Source organism: Apodemus sylvaticus, chromosome 2 (genome assembly GCF_947179515.1).
Source record: "Apodemus sylvaticus chromosome 2, mApoSyl1.1, whole genome shotgun sequence".
NCBI lineage: Eukaryota > Metazoa > Chordata > Mammalia > Rodentia > Muridae > Apodemus > Apodemus sylvaticus.
In genome coordinates, this window is record NC_067473.1 from 50,751,278 (window position 1) to 50,769,019 (window position 17,742).

Sequence of the window (17,742 nt, forward strand, 5' to 3'; positions counted from 1 at the left end):
CAGGACTGACCCCAAGAACTGGGCGGCTTGGTGGGCCATCTGTGTGTCAACCCGCCCAGGAGGTTATTAGCACAACAGACTCTCCCGGTGCTTTCGGGGAGCGCGGACACGCACGCCCGCCATCCGGGTCACCTGGTGGATCCAATTAACAGTCATAGCCCTAGGAGAACTTTGCTCAGACCTTGGCCTCCCAGGCTTTTGCCTGGACTCAGGGCCTGGGCGACAAGGCTAACCTAGTGTGCGCCAGCACGGTTGGGGAAATCAGCTGCCCAGCGGAGTGAGCGGAACACAGGGGAGGTCACAGCAGCATACACCTTCGGAGCTCCCTGGGAGTGCACACGGGTTCCATCTGGTCCACAGACACAATCTGGGGCAAGGCCTCAGGCGGAAGCCCTCAGGTCAACTCTCTCCGCTTCAGATCAGCCTGGGCGGCCGCACCACATCTCCAGGTCCCTCAAGAGGCTAGTGGGGGCTTCCGGGCAGCCAGCTGGGAGAAGTCGGTGTGCTCCAATAAATCCTGCGGGCCCCAGCGGGAGCCTTCAGGTGCCTGCTTCGGGATCTGAACAGCCTGGACAGCAGCACCCTGTCTACAGGCAGTGCAGGGTGTAAGCTGTGCACCAGAGGCCAACGGGGAAGGGGCAGCTTGCACTGGTGAGTCCAGCACTGACAAGACCAAGTAACACCAGTGAGAGTTAGATGGCAAAAGGCAAACGCAGGAACGTCACTAACAGAAATCAAGGCAATATGGCAACATCTGAACCCAATTCTCCTCTACCAGCATGTCCTGGATACCACATCACACCAGTAAAACAAGATTTGGATTTAAAATCACTGGTCATGATGCTGGTACAGGAACACATGAAGGACGTACTTAAAGAAATGCAGGAGAAGATGGATCAAAAGTTAGAAGCCCTTGCAAGGGAAACATAAAAATCATTGAAAGAAATCCAGGAGAATACAAAAGCCAACAAGGAGGAAATGCAAAAAACACTTAAAGAAATACAGGAGAACTTTGGTCAACAGGCTGAGGTCATGAAAGACGAAACACAAAAATCTCTTAAAGAAATACAGGAGAACCTTGGTCAACAGGCTGAGGTCATGAAAGAAAAAACACAAAATCTCTTAAAGAATTACAGGAAAGCACAAACAAGCAAGTGAAGGAGCTAAGCAAAACCATCCAGGATCTAAAATCAGAAGTAGAAACAACTAAGAAAACTCAAGAGGAGACAACTTTGGAGATAGAAAGCCTTGGGAAGAAATCAGGGGACAGAGATGCAAATATCAACAACAGAATACAAGAAATAGAAGAAAGAATCTCAGATGCTGAAGATTCCATAGAAACCATGGACTCAACAGTTAAAGAAAATGCAAAATGCAAAAAGCTTGTAACCCAAAATATCCAGGAAATCCAGGACACAATGAGAAGACCAAACCTAAGGATTATAGGCATAGATGGGAGTGAAGATTTACAACTTAAAGGGCCAGCATATATCTTCAATAAAATTATGGAAGAAAACTTCCCTAACCTAAAGAGAGAGATGCCCATGAATATACAAGAAGCCTACAGAACTCCAAACAGACTGGACCAGAACAGAAATACTTCCCGTCACATAATAATCAAAACACGAAGTGTTCTAAACAAAGAAAGAATATTAAAGGCAGTAAAAGAAAAAGGCCAAGTAACATATAAAGGAAGACCTATCAGAATCACAGCAGACTTTTCACCTGAGACTATGAAGGTTAGAAGGTCCTGGGCAGATCTCATGCAGACTCTAAGAGAACACAAATGCCAACCAAAACTACTATATCCAGCAAAACTCTCAATCACCATAGATGGAGAAACTAAGATATTTCACGACAAAACCAAGTTCACCCAATATCTATCCACAAACCCAGCCCTAAAAAGGATAATAGGAGGACAACACCAATACAAGGAGGGAAACTTCACCCTGAAAAAAGCAAGATAGTAACCTTTCATCAAACCCAAAAGAAGTTAAGCAATCAAATTTAAAAAATAACGTCAAAAATGATAGGAAGTAACAATCACTATTCCTTAATATCTCTTAACATCAATGGACTCAATGCCCCAATAAAAAGACACAGACTAACTGACTGGATACGTAAACAGGACCCTAAATTTTGCTGCTTACAGGAAACACACCTCAGGGTCAAAGACAAACACTACCTTAGAGTAAAAGGCTGGAAGACAATTTTACAAGCAAATGGTCTCAGGAAACAAGCTGGAGTAGCCATTTTCATATCAGATAAAATTGATTTTCAACCCAAAGTCATCAAAAGAGACTCTGAGGGACACTTCTTGCTGGTCAAAGGAAAAATACAACAAGAAGAACTCTCAATCCTGAACATCTATGCTCCAAATGCAAGGGCACCCTCTTTCATAAAAGAAACTTTATTAAAACTCAAAGCACACATTGCACCTAACACAATAATTGTGGGTGACTTCAACACTGCACTTTCCTCAATGGACCGATCAGGAAAACAGAAACTAAACAAGGACACAATGAAACTAATTGAAGCTTTGGACCAATTAGATTTAACTGATATATATAGAACATTCTATCCTAAAACAAAAGAATATACCTTTTTTTCAGCACCTCATGGTACCTTCTCCAAAATCGACCATATAATTGGTCACAAGACAGACCTCAACAAATATAAGAAGATAGAACTAATCCCATGCCTCCTATCTGATCACTATGGAATAAAAGTGGTCTTCAATAGCAACAGAAACAATAGAAAACCCACATACACGTGGAAATTGAACAATACTCTACTCAATGTTACCTTGGTCAAGGAAGAAATAAAGAAAGAAATTAAAGACTTTTTAGAACACAATGAAAATGAAAACACAACATACCCAAATCTATGGGACGCAATGAAAGCAGTGCTAAGAGGAAAACTCATAGCCCTGAGTGCCTCCAAAAAGAAAATGGAGAGAGCATACATTACCAACTTAATGACACACCTGAAAGCCCTAGAACAAAAAGAAGCTATTTCACCCAGGAGGAGTAGAAGGCAGGAAATCATCAAACTCAGGGCCGAAATCAATCAAGTAGAAACAAAGAGAACCATACAAAAAATCAACAAAACCAGGAGCTGGTTCTTTGAGAAAATCAACAAGATAGATAAACCCTTAGCCAGACTGACGAAAGGGCACAGAGAAAGTATCCAAATTAACAAACTTAGAAATGAAAAGGGAGACATAACAACGGAAACCGAGGAAATCCAAAAAATCATCAGATCCTACTACAAGAGCCTGTACTCAACACAACTGGAGAATCTGGAGGAAATGGACAATTTCCTTGACAGATACCAAATACCAAAATTAAATCAGGACCAACTAGACCATCTGAACAGTCCCATAAAGCCTAAAGAAATAGAACGAGTCATAGAAAGTTTTCCAACCAAAAAAAGCACAGGACCAGATGGTTTCAGTGCAGAATTCTACTAGACCTTCAAAGAAGAGTTAACATCAATACTCTTCAAACTATTCCACAAAATAGAAACAGAAGGAACACTACCCAATTCCTTCTACAAAGCCACAATTACGCTGATACCAAAGCCACACAAAGATCCAACAAAGAAAGAGAACTTCAGACCAATTTCCCTTATGAACATCGATGCAAAAATACTCAATAAAATTCTTGCCAACCGAATCCAAGAACACATCAAAACGATCATCCACCATGATCAAGTAGGCTTTATCCCGGGAATGCAGGGTTGGTTCAATATACGGAAATCCATCAATACAATCCACTACATAAACAAACTCAAAGAACAAAACCACATGGTCATTTCATTGGATGCTGAAAAAGCATTTGACAAAATTCAGCATCCTTTCATGCTTAAAGTCTTGGAAAGAACAAGAATTCAAGGCCCATACCTAAACATAGTAAAAGCAATATACAGCAAACCGGTAGCCAGCATCAAACTAAATGGAGAGAAACTTGAAGCAATCCCACTGAAATCAGGGACCAGACAAGGCTGCCCCCTTTCTCCTTATCTTTTCAATATTGTACTTGAGGTACTAGCTCGGGCAATTCGACAACATAAGGAGGTCAAAGGGATACAAATTGGAAAGGAGGAAGTCAAACTATCATTATTTGCAGACGACATGATAGTCTACCTAAGTGACCCAAAAAACTCCACTAGAGAGCTCCTACAGCTGATAAACAACTTCAGCAAAGTGGCAGGTTATAAAATCAACTCAAGCAAATCAGTGGCCTTCCTATACTCAAAGGATAAGCAGGCTGAGAAAGAAATTAGGGAAATGACCCCCTTCACAATAGCCACAAACAGTATAAAGTATCTTGGGGTGACTCTTACCAAACATGTGAAAGATCTGTATGACAAGAACTTCAAGACTCTGAAGAAGGAAATGGAAGAAGACCTCAAAAAATGGGAAAACCTCCCATGCTCATGGATCGGTAGAATCAATATAGTTAAAATGGCCATTTTGCCTAAAGCACTATACAGATTCAATGCAATACCCATCAAAATCCCAACTCAATTCTTCACAGAGTTAGAAAGAGCAATTATCAAATTCATCTGGAACAACAAAAAACCCAGGATAGCTAAAACTATTCTCAGCAACAAAAGAAAATCTGGGGGAATCAGTATCCCTGACCTCAAGCAATACTACAGAGCAATAGTGTTAAAAACTGCATGGTATTGGTATAGTGACAGGCAGGAGGATCAATGGAACAGGATTGAAGATCCAGAAATGAACCCACACACCTATGGCCACTTGATCCTCGACAAAGAGGCTGAAAACATCCAATGGAAAAAAGATAGCCTTTTCAACAAATGGTGCTGGTTCAACTGGAGGTCAGCATGCAGATGAATGCAAATTGATCCATCCTGGTCTCCTTGTACTAAGCTCAAATCCAAATGGATCAAGGACCTCCACATAAAGCCAGACACTCTGAAGCTAATAGAAAAGAAACTGGGGAAGACCCTTGAGGACATCGGTACAGGGAGAAAGTTTCTGAACAGAACACCAATAGCGTATGCTCTAAGAGCAAGAATTGACAAATGGGACCTCATAAGGTTACAGAGTTTCTGTAAGGCAAAGGACACCATCAAGAGGACAGATCGGCAACCAACAAATTGGGAAAAGATCTTCACCAATCCTACATCAGATAGAGGGCTAATATCCAATATATATAAAGAACTCAAGAAGTTAGACTCCAGAAAACCGAACATCCCTATTAAAAAATGGGGTACAGAGTTAAACAAAGAATTCTCACCTGAAGAACTTCGGATGGCGGAGAAGCATCTTAAAAAATGCTCAACTTCCTTAGTCATTAGGGAAATGCAAATCAAAACAACCCTAAGATTTCATCTTACACCAGTCAGAATGGCTAAGATTAAAAATTCAGGAGACAGCAGGTGTTGGAGAGGGTGCGGAGAAAGAGGAACACTCCTCCACTGCTGGTGGGGTTACAAATTGGTACAACCACTCTGGAAATCAGTTTGGCGGTTCCTCCAAAAACTGGGCACCTCACTTCCAGAAGATCCTGCTATACCACTCCTGGGCATATACCCAGAGGATTCCCCACCATGTAATAAGGATACATGCTCTACTATGTTCATAGCAGCCCTATTTGTAATTGCCAGATGCTGGAAAGAACCCAGGTATCCCTCAACAGAAGAGTGGATGCAAAAAATGTGGTATATCTACACAATGGAGTACTATTCAGCCATTAGAAACAATGAATTCATGAAATTCTTAGGCAAATGGATGGAGCTAGAGAACATCATACTAAGTGAGGTAACCCAGACTCAAAAGGTGAATCATGGTATGCACTCACTAATAAGTGGTTATTAACCTAGAAAACTGGAATACCCAAAACATAATCCACACATCAAATGAGATACAAGAAGAAAGCAGGAGTGGTCCCTGGTTCTGGAAAGACTCAGTGAAACAGTATTTGGCAAAACCAGAACGGGGAACTGGGAAGGGGTGGGAGGGAGGACAGGGGAAGAGAAGGGGGCTAACGGGACTTTCGGGGAGTGGGGGGGGCTAGAAAAGGGGAAATCATCTGAAATGTAAATAAATTATATTGAATAAAAAAAAAGTTGAAAAAAAAAAGAAAATATCCAATAAAAAAAAAGAAATATTCATTCTGGAGAAGGTATATCTTTTAATAAATGTTATAATATTAATTTTAATATTAATATTAATTTTATATTAAATAATATTAATATTATTAATATTGTTTAATATTAATTTTATTATAATATCAGTATTAATATTAATTTCATAATATTGATTTTATTAATTAATTAATAAATATTATTATTGATTTAATTATAATTAATATTAATTTTAATACACTATAATATACTTAATTTTTTGACATTTGAGAATATTTGGTTAATGTACAAGACAATCCACTCTCTGTGTTGTGTAATAAGAAATTGTTATTCTGGACTGATATATTAACAAAATAAAACAAAACCATTTAGGAGAATAGAAAGGTTCTAATAATGTGGCAAGCTATAGATGTATACATCTTCTGATACTTTTTATTTCTTTCAAATGGTATTTATATTTGTTGTTTATTCCTATGAAAGGAAGAACACCTTGAAACAAATTATTTCCACACTGAAGCTACTTTATCTTATACAATTGTATTTGATTTCATATTAAATACATACAGACAAAATATAAAATAAACTAAATGGTGATTGATGACTGATCTGCCTTTTTTAAGTTCAGTTTTTTTTTCTTTTTAACTAGCAATATTAGGTCAAGCTTTTGATTTACTTCTCTATCATTGTTTATACTTTAACAGAATGTAAACCGAAAAAAGAAGCTGTAATTGCATTGTATTGTATTCCAAATAAGAAAAAAACAACAGGAAGCAAAGAGAAGAATAAGCCAAATACAGAAGAAAACTGTGTAATCTGCTCAACTTGAGAGACCAGGAAAACAGTCCTCATTCAATTTTGATGATCCCCTTCCTGTAACAACACAGCCATATTATCATAAAATGCATATTCAACCATCTGTTTAAAGAATAAAAGTATGGGCTCTATCCACAGCTGCTGCAATAAATGCCATCTACAAATTTAAATTGGAGTGTTCACATTATTCTTGGCTATCATATAAAATCAACAAATTTTAATTTTAAACAAACACATCCAGATGACAAGGACCATGTACAGAGAAATTCTAGAAATACTAGGAATCTTCCTGGCAGAATATAATCTCTGAGTTTTATTCCTAACATTGAACCCTATTGAACCCTAACATTTTCATGTCTATAACTGAAAATAAAACATTACATTTAAAATCAATCCGCTGCCACATAAAGTGGAGCCTTATTCTTTTGTAAGAATTCTACTTAGATTCTTTGTTCCATCCTCACTAATAACACAGATACTAATAGTTTATCAAACTTTGCCTTTTTCTTTAAAACAGGTGAATAACTAAATTACCTAATTCAGAATATTGTTATTCTCTGTCTAATGAACTCCAGGGAGATTGTCCCTCAAGCAACCTGAGTTAGCTTTACATAATTTTCTTAGTCATGAAGGAAGAGGGCTTTTTCTACTGCTTAACTAAACTAACTGGATTATTAAATATCATAATACAGTATATAGTTAAATTCTTACAAAATCTATTTTATTCTATCCAGTGTCGGTCTACTCTTCAATTTTCCTTTTCTTTCCAATTGATATCTGTAGATGTAGATTTACTCTGTGATATATTAATTTTATTCTTTGGTCTTTTTGAAAGTAATTATGAAATTTCTTCACTGCCAGTCTCCTTTCTGGACCAGCTACAAGAGGTCCACTAATCTCAGAAAGTTACTGTTCCTTTAAATTTTTAGAGAATTTTTCATATTAAGAGTATAGAGCAAGTTTCAAGAATACATACAGAAATGACCTTACCCCCCAAGAGAGAGGGGGGAGGGAAATGGAAAGGGAGAGGGAGAGGGAAAGGAGAGGGAGGGAGGGATGGAGGGAGGGGGCAGGGAGGAAGGGAGAGAGAGAGATGGACAATCAAAATAAATAAACAAAATGCGCTGTCACTATAATGGGGATTGCTAAGAAGAAAGAACCTTCTGTCGTGACATGGTTTAAGCAATAGCATCAACCTAGAGGGGAAGCAGAACATCAGTTCAGTAAGAAGACAAATATGGGATTCTTAAGGGTTAGCGACAATAGTGAAATGACTCAATTTGTAAACATTAGCTATTTATATGTACGGGTTTCCTGACCCTTAAGCTCTTCTATACTGAATCTCTTTCAACATGAGAGTTGAAAAAAAATAAAGGCCTCCTATTTGGTTACTGGGAGTCAGTTACCTTCACAATTTAGAAAAGGTAGCCTAGCTGTGCAGTGGTGGCTCATATCTTTAATCCCAGCACTCAGGATGCAGAGGAAGGTAGATCACTCTTGAGTTTGAGGACAGAGTGAGTTCCTGGGAAGTTGGACAACAGAGAGAAATCCTGTCTTGAAAAACAAAACAAAACAAAAATCAAAACGAAATAACTTGTCTCCTCCAAAATGTTTTTAATCAGTATTCATCAAAGCAACAGAGAAGCAGACTAGGGAAATATATTTTTTTAAATGAAAAATGTGTATTCTAAGATGATTTCAGTAAAAAAATGTCATTTGTTACAAAGATTCTTGGGAATAAAATGAAGAATTTAAGACATGACATATGCCTATGCACCTATTAGACAAAATTCATGTGAGCATATCGGGTAATATGATCCAAGTCTTCATAGAAGTATAATGCGCAGGACATAAAATCAGAAATCATTTGTGTCCAGTTTATTTAGTGTAGTATACTTAAAACTCATTTAGATGTTCAGCAGGAATACTTTATTTCTTTCTGTTTCTCAGCAGCTTTGTATAGTACAGTGAACTACAGTTTGTTTTTCATTCATTCAGTGTAAGGGTTTATTAAGTAAAAATAAAAGAACAGAAAAAAAACTGATAAACTCTGCTTCAATATGGAATTGAAATAAGCTATTAATATAAACTTATTGAGTTTATATTTTGATAATGACAGAAGCAGGGTTCCTCTCAGGTATCTGCTTCAGTTTCTTACCCAGGTTTCTGCCTTGGATTTGTGCCTTGTCTTCTTTCCAGGATCAAGTATAACCTATTATCTAATGAACCCCCTATTTTATTCCCATGTGTTCTTCACTAGTTCATAGGTAATATGTATGCTCATTTTTATAGCTGAGGATTTCATATATATATATATATATATATATATATATATATATATATATATATATATATATATATGTGTGTGTGTGTGTGTGTGTGTGTGTGTGGTAAATACATTTGCTTTATTGACTAAGATTTAGTATATTTTAGTATATGCACAAACCTCATAATAATTTCATTTCTTTTTTATTTAGCCCAGTCAGTAGTATGTTCATCATTATAAAATTAATAGCAAAACTGTTGACAAAAGTTATGGAGAAGACTTTACCTTGTGTCCAGCCCTTTATGTTATAGGCTTTGTGTGTTATAGCCATCCCAGTAGGTGTTTAGCAGCACTGCTGTTAATTCAGTTCATCATTATTCATGCAAGTAGCTTCTTAAAGTGCGTAATGGCACTAATGCCTATCTTGATATTTTTAGTATTTTTGTAAAACCATACTTTTCTATTTGTTTTTTCTCTCATGCATAAGAAACTTTTGCTTTCTTAAAAGTTATTACATTTTATTTTTTAATGCCTAAGGATTGTGTTTCCAATTTTAGATTTAATTAGCATTTGGAGTGAACTTTTGTAGAGTTGTAAACATGTTAAGGTTCATCTTTGTGTGTCTGTCCAACTGCTAATTCTTCCTCTGTTGAATTTCATTTTAACCTATCTCAATTCTCAAGTACCAATATTTGAAATAGAAATTTCTGGTTTCTGTGGAGAATCAAGTTTGTCATCTGATATTTTTTCTGGAAACTGTCTTGTGAGAAGATGTTTTTGCTGAAGCACACTTGGAAGGATGTTTTGCTGAGAACAAACAAGTGTTTTTCTGGAAGCTGTATGTAAAATGTTTTGTTAGAGCAAACGCTTGAGAGAAGATGTAATGTTTGGAAAAAATATAAATATAACTCAACAGACAGTGGACGGTGCTGTGTAATATTGTCTCACCTTGCCACATTTTGCTGGTCTTTTCTTGGGCTTTCCTTACTCTCATCCTCACTGATGACACTGTGTTACTGTTGTGCTTTGCCTTTTTTGCTGATCATCATTTTAATGTCTGCATAGAGAAAAATGCATCAAAGAACTTCTGGTGTGTTCCACCAGCTCCTTGCCACTTCTCTGAACTTGGTCTAATGGGCCAAACTTAGTGGTTTTTTTCTTAATCTAATTGTCATTGCTGATTGGGGTTTGCAAGTAGATAAAACTACTGCTACTGAAATGTGTGAAGAGAACTGATGCTATCCTGACAAGACAGATTTAATTTCCCAAAGAACTGTTTCTAAAACACATCCTCCTTTGCCCTATTAACCCTTCCTTTCCACTACCTCTGGTAGGCTAGAATGAGGTGAAAACATTTAAGTACACTTATTAAATAGGTTTTGAAAGATATAAACCTATAACACTGCTATAGATCAATTTCTAAATGCTGTCTTACTCACTATTGCTTTATATATATAGGTGATTTGTCTCAGTATATGTCTGAGTACTACTTAAGTGCCTGGTGTATAAGAAGTCAAAAAAAGTGTGTCAATTGAGAATTGGAGTTAGAGATGGTTGTAAGCCATATGTGTTTCCTGAGTATTGAACCCAGATCTTCTGAAAAAGAAAAAAACATTCTTAGCCAGTGAGACAACTCTCCAGGTCCCAAGTAATCAGATTTTAATAAACCTCAAAAATTTGTAGCCGCCAGCAGCTACATGTAAACCGGGTTACCTGTTGAGAGAATTTTGGGGTCATAGGGAAGAGCGGCGAAAAGAAAGTACGGCTAAGTCAATGTTCACTGATCAAAGCCGTAAACTTTAATGGCGCCGGACCTTTTAACAGTTCGGGCAAACCCTTCCCCCAGACTCCAGGCTGAGTTCCGGTGGAAGTTGTCTAGCTTCTCTTGGAGGTCTTCGTCTTGACTGCTCCGGCAGCTGGGTGGGTCACCTGTTTAATTCAGGAATCCCTATACCAGGAAGAACAATGAACTTAACCTTTACTACGTGCACTCCACCCTAGGTGGAGCAGGATCCTGGCTAACTGGGAGAAGTTAACCTTGACCAAAGTCAAACTCTGACCAAGTGCAAGACTGCCCCAATATGGCTCTGTACATGTCCTCCCTTTTTTTATTAATTTGAACACGAGGAGGTAGAAAACAAGTGGATAAATATCCTTCATAAGAAGGCGGGCCTTAACCAGGAGGGGAAGCATTGACCGTAATTCCTCTTAAATATTGTATAACGTCTTTTTCAGAGGAGGGGTAATAGGCTCCCTTATTATTTTAAGGACAGCCTCTCGACGTTAACCCCTATGCAATTAGGTGTACTTCCTGGGGACTCAGAAGCAGAAATTCACCTCCCCATGCAGTGCTTTGCCTCGCACGTCTCGCTGGTACCCATGTTTGTTCAAAAACAAACACACATAGATCTGAGTTCTATGTGGCTCCCTCTTTGGAGATCCACTTGTGTAAGTTTTGAAGCCAGGGGGGTCTGCAAGTGTCTTTAACAGACATGTAATCTCTCCATCCAGGTGAGCCTGGGTGGAGACAGCCAGTCTGCTTAACAGACAAGGTCAAGAGTTAAAGGTGGAATAGGATTAACTTGTCCCAGAAGTATCCAATTCAGTTGTAAATTAACAACTTTAAGGACCCAAGGCTTGGCCTCTGAGGTGGGAGAGGTAGCCTTGTGAATCAAGAATTAAGCTGTTACTTCTCAGGAAAAGTGGAGACTATATGTTAAATTAACACAGCTGGCTGAAGATTGTTAGCCATCTTCAAAATTGGAATCTTCAATATTGGAATTATTTCTAGACCAGTCTATGGTTGAGTCAGCTGAGCACAATAAGGAGAAGAGTCATTTTAACTCTTCTTAATTAATTTTTCCTAAGCTAGCATAACAGTCTCCATGTTCTGTCCCACAAAGTCTAAAAGCTTGAAGCTAGGCAATTTATCTAACCTGGGACATTTAACAATTGAGGTAAGTCAAGAACATATATCCAATATAGCTCTTATGTTACCATGGTCTGGGCATTCAGCAAGCACACAGTCAGCATATCTTCTGCAGCATTCTGTGGAAAAAACAGAGGACATGCCTTCTCCCCCAATATTAAATCAGGATCATGGCATATGTTAGTAAGTGAATTCCTTCATTTCACCTAGACATCAATATGTCTAATTACAAGATGTCATATACATTTAGCAAGGAGTTTCTTGGCATCTAAATTTTAAAATTTTTTTTTTTTTTTAAACATGCAAGCATAATTTAAATTATATGCACAGGGACACAATTTCCCCTCTCTTCTTTCTTCCAAGAAGATATTGTTTTATTAATTTAAGTTGGAACACAAAGTATAAACCATAACATAGGCAATAACTATGTAATTATATAAAATATAGTTGCTTTTTCTGTTAGAGCAGTTGCAACTAGACAGCCTAAAAATGAATCATTAGTCACATGTACATATTTTTTAATCTTCTAAATTAGAAATATGAATATCATTTATCTGTAATAACTAAGTCCTCTAGAATTAACACCATTACGTGGTAGAGGTAGAAATTGAGGACATCAAGAACAAATCTTTACAATTTGATGTGCACAAAATATAAAATTATTTCAAATACCTAAAGGACAGTCATTTAGAGAACATATCCTTTGTTCTTAGAAATTTGAATCACATTTGTATAAACTGTAGAAATTAAGAATTAGCAGTATTAAAAATGGACCAATTTTAAGCAATTATAAACCATGAGCTATGTATATCTACTATTATTAAAAGCTTGACCTTTAACATCTTAAAAATAGCTGCTATAGCACCCAATTCAGGTATCTGTGTTGAAGCAGGGAGAAACTTAAAGGAATAAACATGTGATCTGATAGTACAAATTATCTTTTGGATAACAATTATTAATTTTGCCTAAAAATGCTTGCCATGTAATAGACCAACCATTAATAATAAATTTGATTGTTGCTTGAAGCAAGGAACAAATGTTTCCTACCTTGAAAACAGAGGTTTAAGACCTTCTGTGGCAAGCTTAAAATGAGGTAAATAAGATAAAGCCAATTAATATATCTTAACAACCTTTGAAAGCCATTTACCTAAAAATTCTAAAAGTCTATAGGAGCAAGGGCCTGTAACAAACATTCTATGAACATTATACACTGAAATTTTTAAGATCTTAACTTCTGTATTGAAAGAGAGACAAACATTTTTTCCTCACAGGACGTAAGGCTGTTAGCCATTCCTTGAGGCAAAAACTTTCTAATGACATTGTTTTGTTGTTTCTTTAAAATTAGAAGCAAATGCTTTTATAACTATCAGAATGTAAAGCAAAAAACCAACCCTTTAAATTTACAATAATTTTATAGGGAGTAGACAGGCCAAATGTTAATGCTTTTATAGCCTCCTTGACCTTTCATAGATTTGAACTGCATTTTAACCCACACCTGGATAAGTCAAAAACCTTTTTTTTTTTTTTTTTTTTTTTTTTTAAAGCCAAACACTCCCTAGGTGGGGCCTGTAAGGCAGAAACAATTTCTCAAAACTTCCTCACTAGCTTCCCCTGAGGCAGTTCTAAGCTTTGCATTAACTCAAATGTAAAAATTCTGCCCTAGGATCCACCCTGAGTCCTTGGCAAGGACATTGTATGAGATTCCTCAAATGTAAATATCTTCTAATCTGAGCCTTTTATCTAAGACCAGAACCAAACCTACAAGGAAGTTGAGGATTAAACAAAAGAAGCCTGTAATTTCATGGTCAAAGGAACCTACTTGATATCAAATACATTTTCACTGAGATCTCCTTTTTAATTTTGGAGACAGCAGTATCACTCTTAAAATTATCTTAATTACAAAATGTTAACAATTACGAGCCTGCAAACTGAAAACTGTAGCTAATGACACACTGATTTTTATTGTAACTCAATGTTTTCTTGCAATATTAGAGCACAATTGTAATTTTGGAAGCAAATCTCAATTTTAAACAATCTATTTTCTTTAAAATTAATGGCAAACACATATTTACAGCACAAGGTTTGTATGCCAGTTCTTATGTTCAAGTGTATAACAGTGTAACTTATTAAAGAGACAATATTTTAAATCTTAATCTTCATTAAGTCTAATCTCCAGGCCAAGATTCACATGAAACACCATGCCAATTTAGGAGCGTCCCAAAGGCCTGTATTTCCTGGATTGCGTCATGCCACGTGGTGTTCAAAATGGCGACTACCCTAAACTACCAGCCTTAACCATCATGCCACGTGTTCAAAATGGCGACTACCCTAAACTACCAGCCTTAACCTAACTTTTGTTAATAACATTATACCTTTTAAATCATGTGCAGTGACTTAAGCCAATACTCTATAGTCAAGACATGCAAAATATACCTTTAAATCCAATTATAAACAAGAACAAAGCATGAGTGGCGTTAGGCCACGTGTAGTTAGTTAAGATAGCTCTAACACTGAATCACCAGTTTTTAAACTAACCTTTTCTTAATAACACTATACCTTTTACATAATAACCAATTAATTTATAACTCTTTAGTCAAGAAATGTAAAGCCTTATATCATTAAAACCAATTAGAAACATGTATAAAGCGACTACATGAATTTCACAAGCCAAACCAAGGTCTTCCCAAATCTCGAGGTTTCTGGGCTTTTAAGAGCGGCTTTTTCCCCAGCCATGTTTCTGTCTTGGGTGAGTGAGCTACGCTGCTGCAGCGTGGCTTTGAATCAATCCCCACACAAACTGTGGCTAGCTCAAGAGGTTGCCAGCAGATGAAATCTTTACCAATTTTCCTTTTTAACATGAAACAGTCATTCACACAAAGACACAGAGAGGACATAAACATACACATAGACAGTCGGTGCACCGGGACAAACACGGAAAGATACACAGAAAGTTAAGCGTGCTTGTTAAGCAATTGCATCCATTTTCCTCTTTAAACAGCTCTTAGAAGCTGTGGACATATGCCTATTTTTAAAAACCCCTTTCTTTTCGCCGAAATCAGCTCTTACGAGCTTTGGGCAAATGCCTACCAAATTCCTTCCCCATATTTCCCTATCTTATCAACCCAAGCAGTCCTGCGCTGGGTCCACGCAGTATGCTTGAAAAACTGTATCCATTCCTGCACTCACAACCATAGACACGAATTCACTAGCGCTAGTTTTGCCCTCTATGTTGCTTACCGTGCGGACACCATTAATTTTCACCTTTTTCTGCGAAGCTTCGCTGGATAGGGCTACCTCAAGAAATTCTCTCGTGCCAGGTCTTCCCACGTTCAGGCGCCACTATGTAGCCGCCAGCAGCTACATGTAAACCGGGTTACCTGTTGAGAGAATTTTGGGGTCATAGGGAAGAGCGGCGAAAAGAAAGTACGGCTAAGTCAATGTTCACTGATCAAAGCCGTAAACTTTAATGGCGCCGGACCTTTTAACAGTTCGGGCAAACCCTTCCCCCAGACTCCAGGCTGAGTTCCGGTGGAAGTTGTCTAGCTTCTCTTGGAGGTCTTCGTCTTGACTGCTCCGGCAGCTGGGTGGGTCACCTGTTTAATTCAGGAATCCCTATACCAGGAAGAACAATGAACTTAACCTTTACTACGTGCACTCCACCCTAGGTGGAGCAGGATCCTGGCTAACTGGGAGAAGTTAACCTTGACCAAAGTCAAACTCTGACCAAGTGCAAGACTGCCCCAATATGGCTCTGTACAAAAATTACTGTAGTAAAAACATTAAAGATATTTATTTTATAAAACTTTATACACCCAACAAAAAGCCGTGTAAGTACATAATATATTGATCATAACCTTATATTCTTTTTCCAAGAAACATATGTAGCTGAATTAGTTTTTTAAATATAAATATTATTAATTTTAACTAAAAGCACAACGAAATATTTTAACTTATTTCTGTCACAGATTCATACATGAATTATAAGTGAATTTTATATGAATAAGTGAAGGAAGTTCAAATTTTCTTTGAATAAGTATTAATCTTTATATGTTCACTATTATATTTATATGTTCACTATGGTATTACTATAAATCTGGTATTAATATTAAACTAATATTTCCCCTTTTAGTTTGTGATTATATAAAATTTGGGATGAAATGTAGAAATATTATGACAAGGACAAAATTTTTTCTATCTTGCATAATTACCATAAGTACATTTTTTCTAATTTTTGTATGAGCTCTAATATATTCTGATTATTATTCCCATAAAACGTTTGCAATTAAAGAGCATCTCCTTCTTAATGCAAAATTGCATAAACACCAATGACCTTTAATCAAATTTTTTTCTCTGCTATTTAATTGAGTACCCATATATATGGGAAAATTCAACATATTAGAAATGTTTTGAATTATGAAACTATTCTTAACATTTCTTAATAAAGTAAACTAATTATTGAGAATTTTTCATTTTGGGTTATAATACATATTTATAATTGCATCCATAATGAAGTAGGAATGGCATTTTTTGTTATTTGTACAACAGGTGTTATCAATAAATAAAACCTTCACCTAAGAGATTGCCACAATTGGAAGAAAGCAGAGAGTTCACTGAAATGTTAACCACATAATTGACAAAGTGTTTATTGAGATTTCTGAGGCTAATTTTTGTACATAAAATTTCTTATTTCTTATTTGGGAACAACTAAAAGCCTGGACCATGAGAATGATATAAGATTGTCAAGGGTCCAGTTCACTTTTGAGAATCTTATCAATGTGATATTTAGTTGAAGATTTATGGGTGACATTCATATTCCCACTTGAAGCCAGATGGAAAGAGGCTTACTTTTTTTTTTTTTGTAAAAACAAATGATTCACTTTATTTTTTTTATTCGATATATTTTTTATTTACATTTCAAATGATTCCCCCTTTCCTAGCCCCCCCCCCACTCCCAGAAAGTCCCGTAAGCCCCCTTCTCTCCCCCTGTCTTCCCACCCACCCCTTCCCACTTCCCCGTTCTGGTTTTGCTGAATACTGCTTCATTGAGTCTTTCCAGAACAAGGGGCCACTCTTCCTTTCTTCTTGTACCTCATTTGATGTGTAGATTATGTAGAGAACATCATACTAAGTGAGGTAACCCAGACTCAAAAGATGAATCATGGTATGCACTCACTAATAAATGGATATTAACCTAGAAACCTGGATTACCCAAAACATAATCTACACATCAAATGAGGCTTACTTTTAAAAGCCATCTGTCATACTTCACCTTAATCTTCTTACATCACAAAGATGAAGAGTAGGAACATCTGACTCAGCAGAGGTAAAGGTAACAGTACAAGATGTCATTCAAAGTCTACTACATGGTTCTTCCAACATTTTGTCAAAGTACATTCTGGACTTCAGTTGTCTTGTTTTTTGTTTGTTTGTTTATTAGATATATTCTTTATTTACATTTCAAATGTCCTATTTCCTGTTCTCCCCCCCCCCCAAAAAAATCTCATAAACCATTCCGCCTCACCCTGCTCACCAATCCACCCACTCCCACTTCCCTGTCCTGGCGTTCCCCTATACTGGGGCATCTAGCCTTCTCCTCCCCAAGGGCCTTTTCTCT

General features: G+C 37.0%; 1 long non-coding RNA gene across 1 annotated transcript; it reads right to left on the bottom strand.

Moving 5' to 3' along the window:
• Positions 1-10,975: 10,975 nt before the first annotated feature.
• On the bottom strand, positions 10,976-15,880 carry LOC127678397 (uncharacterized). The gene is made up of 2 exons (XR_007976557.1): positions 15,628-15,880; positions 10,976-11,035 (listed from the first exon to the last, which is right to left on the bottom strand). It is a non-coding gene; the product is annotated as an uncharacterized LOC127678397 (long non-coding RNA).
• Positions 15,881-17,742: the final 1,862 nt, after the last annotated feature.